Below are 14,891 nucleotides of genomic sequence, written 5' to 3' on the forward strand. Positions count from 1 at the left end.
ACATTTTTCAAGAGTAGAAATTCAAGATAGGCTTTGCAAACTGATAGACACTAATGAAACAAGCTAGACACTGATTTAGAAACCATATTGATAATGTTTTAATGGTGAAATATATATGCTATGTGGACCCGAAACTCATACTGAATATCAATATATTCTCCATGAGAAGCCAACTTTAGTCAGAAATTTATTTGTGAGCCTGGAATCAGAGCAAAAGCAGTCTGTTAGGTGATGTTAATGACTAATTCCATCAAACTATGTAATCTGATGCATTTATTTCCTCTATATGAGTATTTCTCCTAAGACTATCAGATACTCTGCTCAGTAGGCACCAACCAACTCTCCCTCTCTCCTTCTCTGTCTCTTTCTCTATTAGCAGTTATATTCTTTTTCTATATATAACTGCTTTTGAAGCAGTTTTCAATGATTTTTTAAAACTTTCTTAAAATGGAAGCCCAGTATACAAAAAAGATAACAGCAGAACTACCTTTGTTGAAGCAGTGACAGAAAGATAATGAGAACTCAACCCGTTATTCCCCACCACCCCTCACCCCCACCATGCACATACTAAGTGGTGGCTGGATAGACACCTTTAAGGACAGTCTCAGACTTGTTAATGGATTACTTTTTCAGGTGGAATCTGATATCATTGATTATGTTTCAGCTTAAGTTATAATCATATTCCAGTCCTTCTTCTGTGTGTCTATACCATATCACCCTGGAACTGTTTATTTCTCAGACTTGCTAGTCACACACCATTTTCTCCTTCCAGGTTTCATTTTTTCAGAAGGCAATCTGATTTCCAAGTTCAGGAGGGCTCTGTTCTTTGCCCTAATAAAATCACTATGGATCTCTTTATGGTTTTTTTTTTTTTAATGTTTTATTTATTTCTAGGAGAGAGAGAGAGGCAGCATGAGCAGGGGAGGGTCAGAGAGAGAGGGGGTCACAGACTGAAACAGGCTCCAGGCTCTGAGCTAGCGGTCAGCACAGAGCCCGACGCGGGGCCCGAACCCACGAACCGCGAGATCATGACCTAAGCGAAAGTCGGACGCTTAACCGACTAAGCCACCCAGGCGCCCCGATCTCTTTATGTTTTGATCTCTGCCTGTGTATCCTATCGTATTTTCAACCCTATCTATAAATCACTAGGATTCAACTGCAGAGATTTCCTTTTTTGTTCAACCACATAGATTTTCTGATATTTCCAAATATTCCAACTTTTTCTCCACCTTAGAGCTTCTGTGCTTGCTGTTTTCTAAAATGTTCTTCCTTCACTTTTTAAAAATTTTATTTTCATTTTCAGGTCTCAGCCAAAATGTAGCCTCTTCTCTGTCATAGCACTCCATTTATTTCCATAACAGTTTTCATAATTTTTTTTCCTATACCCCACTAAGATCCATGGAGGCGGGGCCTTATCTGTATTGTTCATACCTCTTACTCAATAACTAGCTCAGTGCCAGCATATATCAGGAATTAAATAACTGTTTAAATGAGTGAATGACAATGTACAAATACTTATGTGTATATATCATACAGTAAAAGGTAGGTCAGAGTATGTCATTATATGTCCCCCCCCCCTTTTGTTTTCCTGGTTTACGTTTGGCTTTTGTCTTTTATCTTGTATTAGTTACTGTTAATTTCACTGTGTTTCTGACTAAGGATAGTTTCTCTGAGGTGTTCTGTGCATGTAGGACAAATATTGCATCCTTGTTGTATTAGTCAGGGTTCTCTACATAAACAGGATCTGTAGCATGTGTATGTATAGAAAGAGATTTATTTTAAGAAATTGGCTCATGCGATTATGGAGGCTGGCAAGTCCAAAATATTCAGGGTGGGCTGGCAAGGCTGAAAACCTAGAAGAGTTGATGCTGCAGTTCAAGCCTGAAGGCCACTGGGCTGGAGATCAAAGAAGATCCAGTGTTGCAGTTCAGAATCTGAAGGCTATCTGCTGGCCAAACTCTGTCTGCTGGCTGAACTCACTTTTGCTTGAGAGAGGTCAGTCTGTTGTTCTGTTTAGACTTTCACCTGATTGGATGTGGCCCACCCACATTATGGAGGGCATTCTACTTTACTCAAAATCCATCAACTTCAGTGTTAATCTTATCCCAAAATACCCTCTCAGAAACATCCAGAATAATGTTCAACCACATATCCAGGCACCATGGTCCAGCCAAGTTGACACAAAATTAACTCTCACAATTGTGTTATACTTCAGTGCCTCATTTTAAGACAGTGAAGTTTATTTGGAGTAATACAATCTCATGATGGTGAAGCAGCCACATGCATATTATATGAAGAATAGCTGAAAAAACTGAGAATGTTTAGAAATTCTCCATTGTTCAATATACAGAGTTTCACTCTTGTTCATACCTACTATCTTTCTGAGTTGAACCACCACTTTTTACTTCTACCAGAATTATAATATGAATTATAAACATTTTACTGTCTTTTGGTTTTAAATTAATGTCAGGTCAGGTTCTTTACGAGCCTTTAGAATTTCTAAGCTTGTAATGCTTTTATTTTTGCTACTTCTAAGACGTAGAACTTAAGGAGATTTCTTATCCACAACAGTGATTTCTGCAAGATAACTTCCATGTGAAGCACTGAGTAAAAAATTATCTACCGTTTTTTATGACTCATTGACTCCAGTTGACTTCCCTTTTTGAACTATTAAAACATCACTCCTAGAACCTTTAAAACATCACTCCTAATTGTTTTTTTACAATTAAAAAGTTGTAAAAATTTTTTTTACTTTGCTGTTAACTCTGTTATATCCATTTCTGGGGCTACATTTTAACCCTTTCCCCAACAGTAGTAAACAAAACCAAACACTATGATGTTAGGAAAATTTTTTTTGTTTTTGTTTTTTGAGGTTACTTTTCTATGACACTTAGATCTTTCAATAGCTGGTGATCCAGAATTTATCATATTCATTTTCATTGGTATCATGGTATCTAGCATGAATATGAGAATTGTACTTCATTCATTCACCTAATGTTTATGGACTATTTACTCGTGCCAAGCAGCTCTAGGTGCTGAGAATTCAGTGATGAACAAGTCAGAGAAACATCCTAAATAAAAAAAGGTAGCATGAATGGTTATTGCTGATGATCCTTTATTCTGTATTTGTGGACTTACATGTTGAAGAAAAGTGATTATTTTTATAGCTTTTATCAGTTTCACAGAATAAAAGAACCTTTGTTACAACTTGAAGATTTAGAGGAGAATAAAATTCACAGTAGTGTAGTATAGTATATATTTATGTAGTATATAGTATAGTATATATTTATGTATATTTATATAGTTATTTCACAATAACAAATACCAATGCATTAATTATCTCTGTATAATTAATATATTACCAAGTCTTTGCCATTGGCTCTTACTTTTGGCCAAGCTAAGGATAAGTCCCTGAGGGACCCTTGGAATTAGTGACATAAGAACCAAGTCCATGAAATTTTTATACTGTTTCCTGGAAATTTATTTTATGGTATATTCTCAGTTGACATAATCCCTTTTCCCATTGTTCAGAGAGAGAGAGAGTAGAATTGTGAGCAAATGTTATGATTGATTGTGTTAAAAATGATTAAACAAAAATATATTTTATGTAAGAAATACTGAACATATTGATACCATATTACTGCTAAAATTCTCTGGGCAATCTGAGGATTTATAAACCTATTTACCTATGTGTTTTTTTCTTCTCAGAACTCATATGTGAGGTTTTTTGGCATGCTTGTCCATTTAGATTGAATACCTTCTCTCAGTTTTCTTAAAACTATCATAAGTGTTCATTTCAGTTTCTCCTCGAATTCATGCAAGACCCATGGCCACCTGGGTCATGTGATATACTTCTCTAAGGCTTCCCTATCACATTGTATCTCAGGTCTTTGAAGGAACCATGAGACTCCTCTTAGATCTTCCTCACTGGAGCCTCTATTTGCTGTCTTGCAGTGTATTACGTTTTATTTTCCCCAAGTCATGCAGTAAGGAAACACCAGCTTCTTAATCTGTCATTGATTGTAGACTCCTGTATTATTAAACTCTGAGATGCTTCAATTTTATTAGAAAAGAGGAGAACTAAATCCCTCTTTTCTTCTTCAGGGAATTACTTTTCCTTTGTTTTCTAAGAAGTCTCTTGGTTCTCATCTTCTTTCTCTCTCCTAGTAAGTTCTCTTTTGTCTTATTTTGTGAATGAGTCTTCAAGTCCTATCTTTCTACATCATATATCTGGATTATAGTCATTAGAGTAATAATAATATTGACTAGGCAATACAGTTTATAAATCTATGGAAATTGGAGATACGGTATGACAGTATGATTTATGAATTATTGATGATTTTTTTTTCTGGTCCAAATGATTAAACAGTGATCCCCTCCTTGGTTGAGCACCTACATAGAAGGATATCCACTATTTTAAGGATTGCAAATAATATTATAATGGAGAAAATCAAAAGCCTTGACTTTTATTTGTAGCTATGACTGATTAACTGGTGCCAGACTAACCTGTTTATTGTAAACAACCAAAAAAAAAAAAATCTAGACAAAACATATGAAGTAACTGTTTTCAGACTATACAACAGACAGTCAACACCGTAGTGTCTGAGAGAAGGGAATCAAGCTGGGTAAGTCCTTCAATTGCCCATTTTCTGGACTGAGGCAGCACTGGATAATGATGCAGAGAGGTGGAACTGGAAAGAGCATGGCAGCCTCACTGAGCTGAGGAAGCAGATATCAGAATTCACAGTCTTAAGCAATTGGAGTTTATGGGACAGAGGGCCAAAGAGGAGGGGGCTAAGCATGGAAAGAACTCTGGAAATCTGCATATATGTCCCTTTGAGTATTTGACTGAATACTAAGCTATATGTATATAGGGTGAGACTCTGCAAGTCTAGAGAAAACAACTATGAGGAAGCTGTAAGCTGAACAACTATCAGACCTTTATAGTGGTTGGAAGATGTTTGAATTCTGACCAACTAGGGTGGAAAAGCCTATTAACACTCAGAATTAAATTGAGATCCTAAAAAAGATATACTTTACTCTAGTCCTAACGTAAAGTCTGTTCTAGACCTGCCTTAACAAAGTAGAAAAAGCTTAAAAATGATCAGGTTAATTTCCAAGTAAATTAATTGTCTGCCAGCATAAAACTCAACTCCATTTAATGAAACACATAAAAATCACTCAACAATAAAATTCACCATGTCCAACATCCATCAAAAATTACTAGACATGCAAAGAAGCATGAAAATGTGACCCATAGCTAAGTTAAAAAAATCTTATCAATAGAAACAGAAATGACAGAGATGATAGAATTAATAAACAAGGACTTTTAAAGCAACTATTATAAATATGTACAAAGATTTAGAGTGGGAATGGAGAGAGAGGAAAGGAAAGAGCTTCAGCATTTTGTATGTGCATTTCTCCCTCAGAATGAATTTTGAGGCAAGTATAGGGAGAGGAGGGAGTGGTGATAAATCCTTTCTTCCTGTCTTCATCTGATAGGTTTATTATCTATGAATCATCCTTTTTCTCTGGGACTCTGATAGGCTTTCTGAGTTTCCCTACACCATAGTACAATGGTATAGAGAACAATGGTATAGAGGATGCTGGAGTAATGGTATGGCACAGCAAATGCATGCTGACAATCCTAGATCTAAGAGGTACATGAAAAAGAGGGCATTTCTCTGTGTCAACAAGCAAGAAGGACTGAGTAGACTTGTAGGAGTTTTATCAGTCTCAGCCAGGGTGAGAAGACCCCTAGGGAAGATGGAGAGAGATCAAAAGAGGATGCTGCTGCATTTCAGTATATTATCAATATAGTGGAGAAACATGATCTCCAAGGATACCGCTTCAAAAATGAGACCCCTTAAAATCCAAAGTGGGCAACCCTACCTGGATGTCATAGTAGCATTATTTAGGTCCTCCAGCCCAATACCAACCAGAGAGGAGAAAGACGACAGAGGGAAGGTAATCTCAAAACTACAAATACAGTAGTTAAGGTGTGCGGAGGGGCGGAGTAGGGCTTAACCATGGTTTTACTTTCTATAGTTTCAGTTACTCATAGTCAACTGCAGTCAGGAATCCAGTGATCCCCCTCCTGATGTATTGTCAGAAGGTCACTAGCCTAATGCTAAGCCACAATATCCACATCTTACCATCTATGTGTTGTACATCTCTTAATGTCTCAAGAAGGATGAGTACATAAAGATTTTTTTTTTAATGTTTTATTTTATTTTTAGGAGAGAGAGAGACCGCGTGAGCAGGGGAGGGTCAGAGAGAGAGGGAGTCACAGACTGAAACAGGCTCCAGGCTCCGAGCTGGCAGTCAGCACAGAGCCCGACGCGGGGCTTGAACCCATGAATCATGAGATCATGACCCAAGCGAAAGTCGGACGCTTAACTGACTAAGCCACCCAGGTGCCCCGAAAGATGAGTACATAAAGTTTTGAGAGACAGACCACATTAACATGACTTTTATTCTAACATATTATTATAATTGTTCAATTTTATTATTAGTTATTGTTAATCTCTTACTATGCCTAATTTATATATTAGACTTCATCATAAGTATGTATGGATAGGAAGAAACACAGTACACGTAGAGTTCAGTACTATCTACAGTTTCGGGCATCCACTAGGGGTCTTGGATGTGTCCCCACAGATATGGGGGAGGGTATACTCTGTTAAAGTTTTCATTTTGGTACATCTCAATTTATTTCTTGTTAAATGGCTAAACGAAAATGATTTCCTGCTCCCCAATCACTTTTCTAAGCATCTAGCTCTAGATTCATTACTGGATAATTTTAGAGATGTGCACATGAAGCCAGCCTACAAACTTATGAGAAGCTAATGAACCTTGTGTAGGTAAGCAATTTAAAAAATAATATGTAGGTACATTATTGAGAGCAAAGGTAAAAAAGCACAGTAGACAACTAAAAATAGTCTCCTGTACCCTTTTAGAGATGTGGTGATTAAGTACTTGCTTTCTTTACTTTGTCTTCTCAGCAAATACACAGCTGCAATAAAAAAACTCCACTTACCCTGTCAATGTGATCTGAGAACACCGAATCCTGTATCTACCTGACTAAAGCTTGTCTTCCTTAAACAGGATGATGTAAGGATGATACACATCTAGGTTCAACCTTAATAGTCCCTTACTACTTACATGATAACATTCACCGTGGTTTGCAAGTTTATATAGTGTCCCTGGTTAAAATATAACAGCTCAACTCATTACTTTATTATACTATAATTTCTCTGGGACAGACTTTTATTTCTTTGGGATTGATTTTAAAATGCTGTCTAGTTTTAGGTCACTTGAACTTTATTGATTCTCAGTTCCTAAAATAATCTGGGCCTTTCCAGCTTTAAATTTCTGTGTGATAACACACATAAATTGACAGTGTGATAATTTGGGGTTTAAAACCATTTATGTTGGGGGAAAAAAGATACTTCAGAGAAAAATACCCCAAAGTGTAATGGGGAGATTTATATGTATACTTATATAAGTATTAACATATACAAACATGTATGTATAAGTATATACATATAAATAAATGTGTCATGGAATCATTGACATAAAATGTGGAAATTAGAAGAAAAGTGGAAGTTGTTAGTACACTTCCTTCCCTTCCCTTTTCCTTTTTGTTTTCCTCTTCTTTAAAAAAAATGTTTTTTATAGTTTATTTATTTTTGAGACAGAGAGAGACAGAGCATGAGCTGGGGAGGGGCAGAGGGAGACACAGAATCTGAAACAGGCTCCAGGCTCTGAGCTGTCAGCACAGAACCCTACGCAGGGCTCAAACTCACGAACTGCGAGATCATGACCTAAGCTTCGAAGTTGGATGCTTAACTGACTGAGCCACCCAGGCACCACTCCTCTTCCTTTTCCTTCCTGCTCCATGCCAGCACAAGACACAGTACAGGTCTTGAACTCATGACCCTGAGATGAAGACCTGACTGAGATCAAAAGTCGGTCACATTAACTGACTGAGCCACCCAGGCACTGCCCCCCCCAACTTTTCTAATGCTACTTTATCAGTCCAAACTAATCAATTCATATATTCTTGAATTCCACAATAATTGAGAGCTAAGAAGCAAATTGAGTTACCAAACAGGTCTCATTGGTCATTTGTTGTCTTAGCTTCCTAGCATCCATTTTTCCTAATTTTGGTAACCCACTTTTCCCCCACTGTCTGTCCTTGGGCTTTGGGTATCTTATACTACTGAATCTAAGGATAGGCATGTGACTTAGTATAGGCCAGTCATCATACTTGATTCTCCTGATAAATTTGATTGGCTTAGGAATGGGCAGTGACTTGATTTAGGCCAGTGAGAGTCAAGCCCAGGAATTCTGATTAAACTGTTGAAAGAACCTAAAGCTTTTAGCTTCAGATTTTTTCTGGACTTCAATCTTAAACTGCTATCCGATATTTTGCCACAACATGGAAACTTTGAATAAAGTCTACATGGAAGAGAGCAGAGCTAAGAGATGGAAAGATACTGAGTCCCAGTTGTATCCTTTGAGATCTTGGATGAAGTTGGATCTGAAGATAGAGCTACATTAATAGTTTTCAGATACATAAATTAATGCATTACCTTGTTTGCTTAGATGAGCTTGAGTTACATTTTCTGTTACCTGTAGCTGAAGAGTAGTATATTGATTATTTTCCATTTGTCCTTCAGATTCACTATGTACTCTTCACTCTCTGTACCCCAAGGTAGTGACCTATCTGGACTTCATCAAAGAGTTCTTTTGCCCTGTGGCTTCTGGTTATGTTCGGCCAATGGAAATCTCCCTATAGAATAAATCCAGGGCATTTATTCCCTAGGGGCTCTCCCTGTTAGATCATAAGTTGGGTGATCTAGTCCCTCTTACAAAGGCTGTATGTCCTCTCTGGTGCCCTTCTCTGTCCAGTTTGAGTAGCCATTTTCTCCCTTCACACCATCAGATGTAGAGCAGTAATACATTTTCACTATTGCTAGTCCTGCGGTAAAGCATTATTTGTAATCAACTTCCTATAACGCTTCTCATGCTTTTGTAGTCTATTAAAATTTCCTCAATTATCCAGTTTGAGTGAGCCATCTCTTCCTGATAGGACCTGAATGATACATACTCTATGTATTTTGGTCTTCAAAATAAGTGGAAAGTGCAGTAGTTTTAGAAGACATTATCAGATTTGCCATTTGAATATTTATTTCTTCATAGTGAATGCCCAATTGAGTATCAAGATAAGAGTTCCAATTTTTTTCAATGCATGGAATTTTAGTAAGTCTTTAGTGAAGAGAAGTTAGGGCTGTTAGTATTTATATTAGGTGGGACTTAATTTTAGATTTTGGATTCTTTTCCAGTCTGTCACTCCCAGAAACTACCTTTTAATGCAACCATCGTAGAATCCTTCTTCTTTATTGTCCATGGTAGCTTTGTTTAAGCATCATAGTGCTCTCACAAATTTACATTTTCACTTCTCCAGGTCCTAGAAAAAGGACTACTTGAATTTCTATGAATAAATGAATAAAGAAGTAATCTAGAAATGCGCACCAAATTAAATGTCAATAATGTATATGCAAGTAAGGTATTCATTTACACTCAGTGAATTTATATTTTGTGATTACTTGGCCACAATTTTCTCTTGTACCATCTACATAAAAACGTTTCCTAAGCAAATTGACAGTATTAACAAAATTTCAGGTATATGTTAAAAACTACATAAAAGAATAAGCTTTCCATGGGTCTTTATATATCCTGGAAGGATACAACTACAAATATGCTAATTTCAAATGTATTCATTGAAGCAATTTTTGAAGAACTCAACTAGGTATCACATAATTAGTCTGTGTACTTAGTAAGATTACGTTAACATTATCATTCAGATTTTTACCATGGTTAGCCTTTTCTTTACTTAATCAAAATGTTGACTACTGATGAACTTTTTAAGTGATACAATATTTTAAAAAATTAACTATACTGACCATGTGTAAAAGATTAACAATAGCTGGGTATTCAATATTAGTCTGAAGGTATAGAGTATATTAAGTAGGCAAGATGAAGCACAATATTATTTACACTTTGAATTGAGAACACTTTACTAAATTAATCAAGATACTTTTTACCTCATCTGGTTTTCTTGGCTCTTCACTTATAGCATGACTTTTGTATTTGGACAATTTGAACTGATAATAAAGATATGGTTGCCATATTTTTTTGAGCCACATCATCTATTGATAGTGGTGATGCAACAAAATATTTGAAATTGCCCTTGACCTAGGAAAAAAATCCAAGCTATTATAAGGTTAGTATGTGTATTGTGTTACATGTGTAGCATACTTCCTCTTGATTTCTCTCAAAAGCAAAATAGCTTAAAAAATATGTGCCAGTATTCAGGGAAATCTAATAGATTTTAGAAAATATGTATTATAATAATAATGTTAAACAAGTGTTCTGTAATAGAGATTAGTACTTCACTGTCCTAGGTAATTTTGTTGATTAAAAAGTACAGTAAAGTATGATTTCTGCTCTTAAGGAGAGCATAATCTGAGAGAAATGAGCTATTAACCCAAGCAACGTTAGAAGCCATGACATTTCAGAGGACAGGATTACTGAGGACTGTTAGATATAGAAAGAGGCAGTAGATACAGAATGCTAGCCCTGGTGACCTGTAATCTGAGGTTTAGTGCTGCCTATATCACATGCTAGGTATGTAACCTCAGCTACATGTTCTGGGACAAGGTTCTCTAAATAGATAGTTACTGATCTGGCTGCCTCACAAAATCATTGGGAAGATCATCTCATACCTTCAACTTCCCCCACTAAACTCTCTTTTTTTTACCCCTTCAGTTGCCTCTGATATGTCCTCTAGAATCCCATCCTCAGCCATCTTTTCAATTCTATAATATATCCCAAAGAAACTTCCTGGATGTACCAAAGGTCCCTTAAGCCCCACATGTCCAAAATCTGAATTGATAATCAGATTTTTTAGATGGAATATGTTTAAGATGATAGCACAGTTTTCCTAGTTGTAGTTTTCACACCTATAACTTTAATTACCAGTACATTTAGATTGGGAAAGTTTAAAAAAATGTGGCCATAATCCCTTTCTTCCTTCATTCTTCCCTCCGTCTCTTTCTTTTCCTCTCCCTTCCTCTTCCTTCCTCCCTTCCTTCCTTCCTTCTTCCTCTCCCTTCCTTCCTTCCTCCTTTGCTTGCTTTCCTTTCCTTTCCTTTTTTTCCTTTCCTTTCCTTTCCTTTCTTCAAAAAAGTAACAACCCATCATCAAATTGTAGGAAAAATTAGAAAGAATGGAGAGTCCCAGTAAAAGATTATGAGAATCTTGAATACAGGCAATGGTAATAGGAGTAGATCATAGAGCCAAGTGGAAGAGTTATTTAGGAGAATAGGCAGTTCCTGTGTTTTGGAACATAAGAGCATTGGGATAATCTGATCTTTGGAAGTTTCCTACAAAGGATTCCCTTGTGAGACTATTTTGACTTTGTGATTTTTGTGTGCTAGTGTTTTGATTAACTATCTCTATTTGTTTTATGGAAATTAGTTTGACATTTTATATCTACTAGGGCCAGTTGTTGGAATGTATATTTCATCTGGGTTTTGCATTTATTTGCACAGAGTTGTACCATACAATATGTTATGATTTTTAAAAGTTTTCTTTAAAAACATTTTTTAATGTTTTATTTTTGAGAGAGAGAGAGAGAGAATGGGGGAAGGGCAGGGAAAGATGTAGACACAGAATCTGAAACAGGTTCCAAGCTCTGAGCTGTCGGCAAGAGCCCAATGCAGGCCTGAGCCCACTAGCTGTGAGATCATGATCTGAGGTGAAGTTGGATGCTTAACTGACTGGGCCACTCAGGCACTCCAAAGTTTTCTTTTTTATGATTATTTCCTTATTATTTTTTATTTTGTATTTTCGTGGCTCTGTTTTGCTTGATTAATTAGCTAGTGGATTCTGTACTTTGTTAGTTCTTTCTAAAAAAACCAGCATATTTTTTTATTCATTCTACTTTTTGTTTGTAACTATTTATTTTTTGCCACTATTTAAATATTTCCTTCATTCTGTCTTATTTTTAACTGCCTTAGAGATAAACTTTATATTACTCATGAAGAATTGACATTGTTATATTAAATAAATACTATTTAAGAGCAAAGAATGTCTTTGTATTAATTCAAGTAGATATTTATTTTAATTCTTTCATATTTTGTCTGTATAACCATACAAAGCTATGATTCTTTCCTCTTGCTTTTGCTTTACCTGTATCTCATTGCTTTTGATATATAATGTCTTTATTACCATTGCTTTTATAAATTTAATTTTGAAATTTCAGTTTAGTTCTCCTTTGAATCAAGGTGTTTAATAGTTATTTAACTTGAGATACAAAGGCCTGCTTATGTTGTGATTTTGTTATTAGTATCTATGCCTTTTGCTAAAGTGATTGCTGTGAAATTTGCTACATAAATATCCAAAGTTGTTATTTATCCATAGTCTTTTGAATAATGGCTTGTCATCTCTTATCTTCATTATATATTCATGGTCTTTTGAATAATGACTTGTCATTTATTGTCTTATTTAATGCTTAAGGTACTGAGTTCTAGTTTGTAAGATATTAAGATCACAACTCCTTCCTTTTTTTCTTGTTTGTTTGCATTTTTTTGGGATATCTTTGTCTATCTGCTTGCGTGTGTGTTTGTGTGTGTGTGTGTGTGTGTTTAAGTTTATTTATTTGAGAGAGACTGAGAGAGTGTGAGCAGGGGAGGGATAGAGAGAAAGGGAGAGAGGCTCCATGCTGTCAGCACAGAGCCCTTCATGGGGCTTGATCTCACCCAAGTGTGAGCTCATGACCTGAGCTGAAATCAAGAATCAGATGTTTAACTAGCTAAGCTGCCCAAGTGCTCATGCCCATCTACTTATATTTAAAGTTTCTGGATTATTTTGTTTTAAGGGTTCTCTTATATATAGCATAGAGTTGGGTTTTGCTCTATAAGCTGAAGTAACTTTTTTCATTCCTTCTTAAAATTTTTTTTAACATTTAGTATTCTTGAGAGAGACAGAGAGCAAGCAGGGGAGGGACAGAGAGAGAGAGGGAGACTCAGAATCTGAAGCAGGCTCCCAGCACTGAGCTGTCAGCACTGAGCATGGTGTGGGGCAGGAACTCAGAAACCACGAGATGGTGACCTGAGTTGAAGTTAGACACTTAATCAACTGAGCCACCCAGGCTTCTTCTTTTAATATGTTAATTAAGTCCATTTGAATTTGTTAATATTATTGGTAATTTTGGTCTCTGTCTTTCACACTTGTCATTTTCCCTTTGTCTTTTTTTTATATTCCTTTTGATATTTAGGAAGGTCTATATTCTTTGTTCTTGTGGTTACCTTTACACTAATTGCAATAATTTTTTAATATAATGCTCTTAGTATTACTATTTCTTATTTAGGCTTTTGTTTAGCTCATGAGTTTCAGATGATATGCTTTGACTCTCACCTGTTTCCTATGTTGATACATAGACATCTTATAATTTTGTCTTAATTTTTGATGTAATTTTATCTTTGTTAAAAAAAATTCTCCCAATGTTTGGTTAACTACTTCACATCTTTCTGTTGCTTGTTCATTTATAGACTGAATTTAAAATTTTCTTGTTTAATTACATTAATTTATGTTGAAGCATTGCTGATTTTCTCTATTTTGTGGTTGACATCTGCCTTCTTTCTGTAGGTCTTTTTGCCTTTGTTTTGCAATTTCTGATAATGTTTGATTTCTTTTCATTTTTGAATGAGATTATTTAAGGTACAGGAAAATTTAATGACGAGTTTGGGAATTACTAATTAATGAAAGAAAAGAGATTACCCAGATCTTTTGACTTCCAATGTACAAACTTCCTGAGCTATACCAAATTCAAAAGGACACTATTCCTGTGAATAATAGAAGCAAGGCTACTGAGAAACTGAATATGCAAATAGACATTGGCCAGACCATATATATGAATAGAATTCTGATCCATAATTTGTAACATCTTGTGCAGGAACCTAACCTATTATATACAATAAGCAGTCCGGGAAGCCAGCTTATTATAAATCAGACTTACAGGAAATCAGGCTGTTATCTCTGGTAACAATCAAGAAAACCAAAAATACCACCTGTTACAATCTGTCCCAAGTGACAAGAACTTGATTAATAACTAATAGCTAATTTCCTAATTTTTCCCGTTTCCAGTTTAGGACCAACCAGAGAAAGCTACACATGTACTAACCAATCCCATAGGATCTCTCACTTCTAGTTAGATAGCTTATAGCTTCCCCGTGCCAACAGCCTCTGTTCAAGGCATACATGAAGGCTTTCCTTTTTTTCCACTATAAAGCTTTCCCAGTCTTCTGCTTGTCTTTGAGTCTCTGTCAAAATGCAAGTAATAGTGGCTAACTCCTTTGCTATAGCAAGCTCTAAATAGCCTTTGTGACCTACATGCAGTTGGTCTTCGTTTATTTACACACGGCTATTACTTGTAATGAAATATTTCCTTAAACATAGCTCAGATATAACTCTCTCCAATAGGACTACTTTCCTCTTAACCTGTTTACAGTGGCCTTATCTCATTTCTTTCTCCCCCAGTGTATTGAACTACCAACAGAGGTCTACTTGTTGCTTCCTAATGTCATTTTTAAGACCTTTATCTGCCACTGTTCTTCCATTTCTCATCCAAGTTTCAGAAAATCCCCACTTCCAACATTCCAACTGGCTTCCATGACCTATTCCTGTCTTTACTATATTGCCTGGATATGTTTACATTCTCTGCTCTGAGTTGTCCAGTGAGGAAGCTACTATTCATGTGTGGCTCTTAAACACTTGAAATGTAGCAACCAAATTGAGATGCTGCAAATGTAAAAAAATAC

This window comes from Crocuta crocuta, unplaced genomic scaffold (genome assembly GCF_008692635.1).
Source record: "Crocuta crocuta isolate KB4526 unplaced genomic scaffold, BGI_CrCroc_1.0 scaffold256, whole genome shotgun sequence".
In the NCBI taxonomy this organism is placed as follows: domain Eukaryota; kingdom Metazoa; phylum Chordata; class Mammalia; order Carnivora; family Hyaenidae; genus Crocuta; species Crocuta crocuta.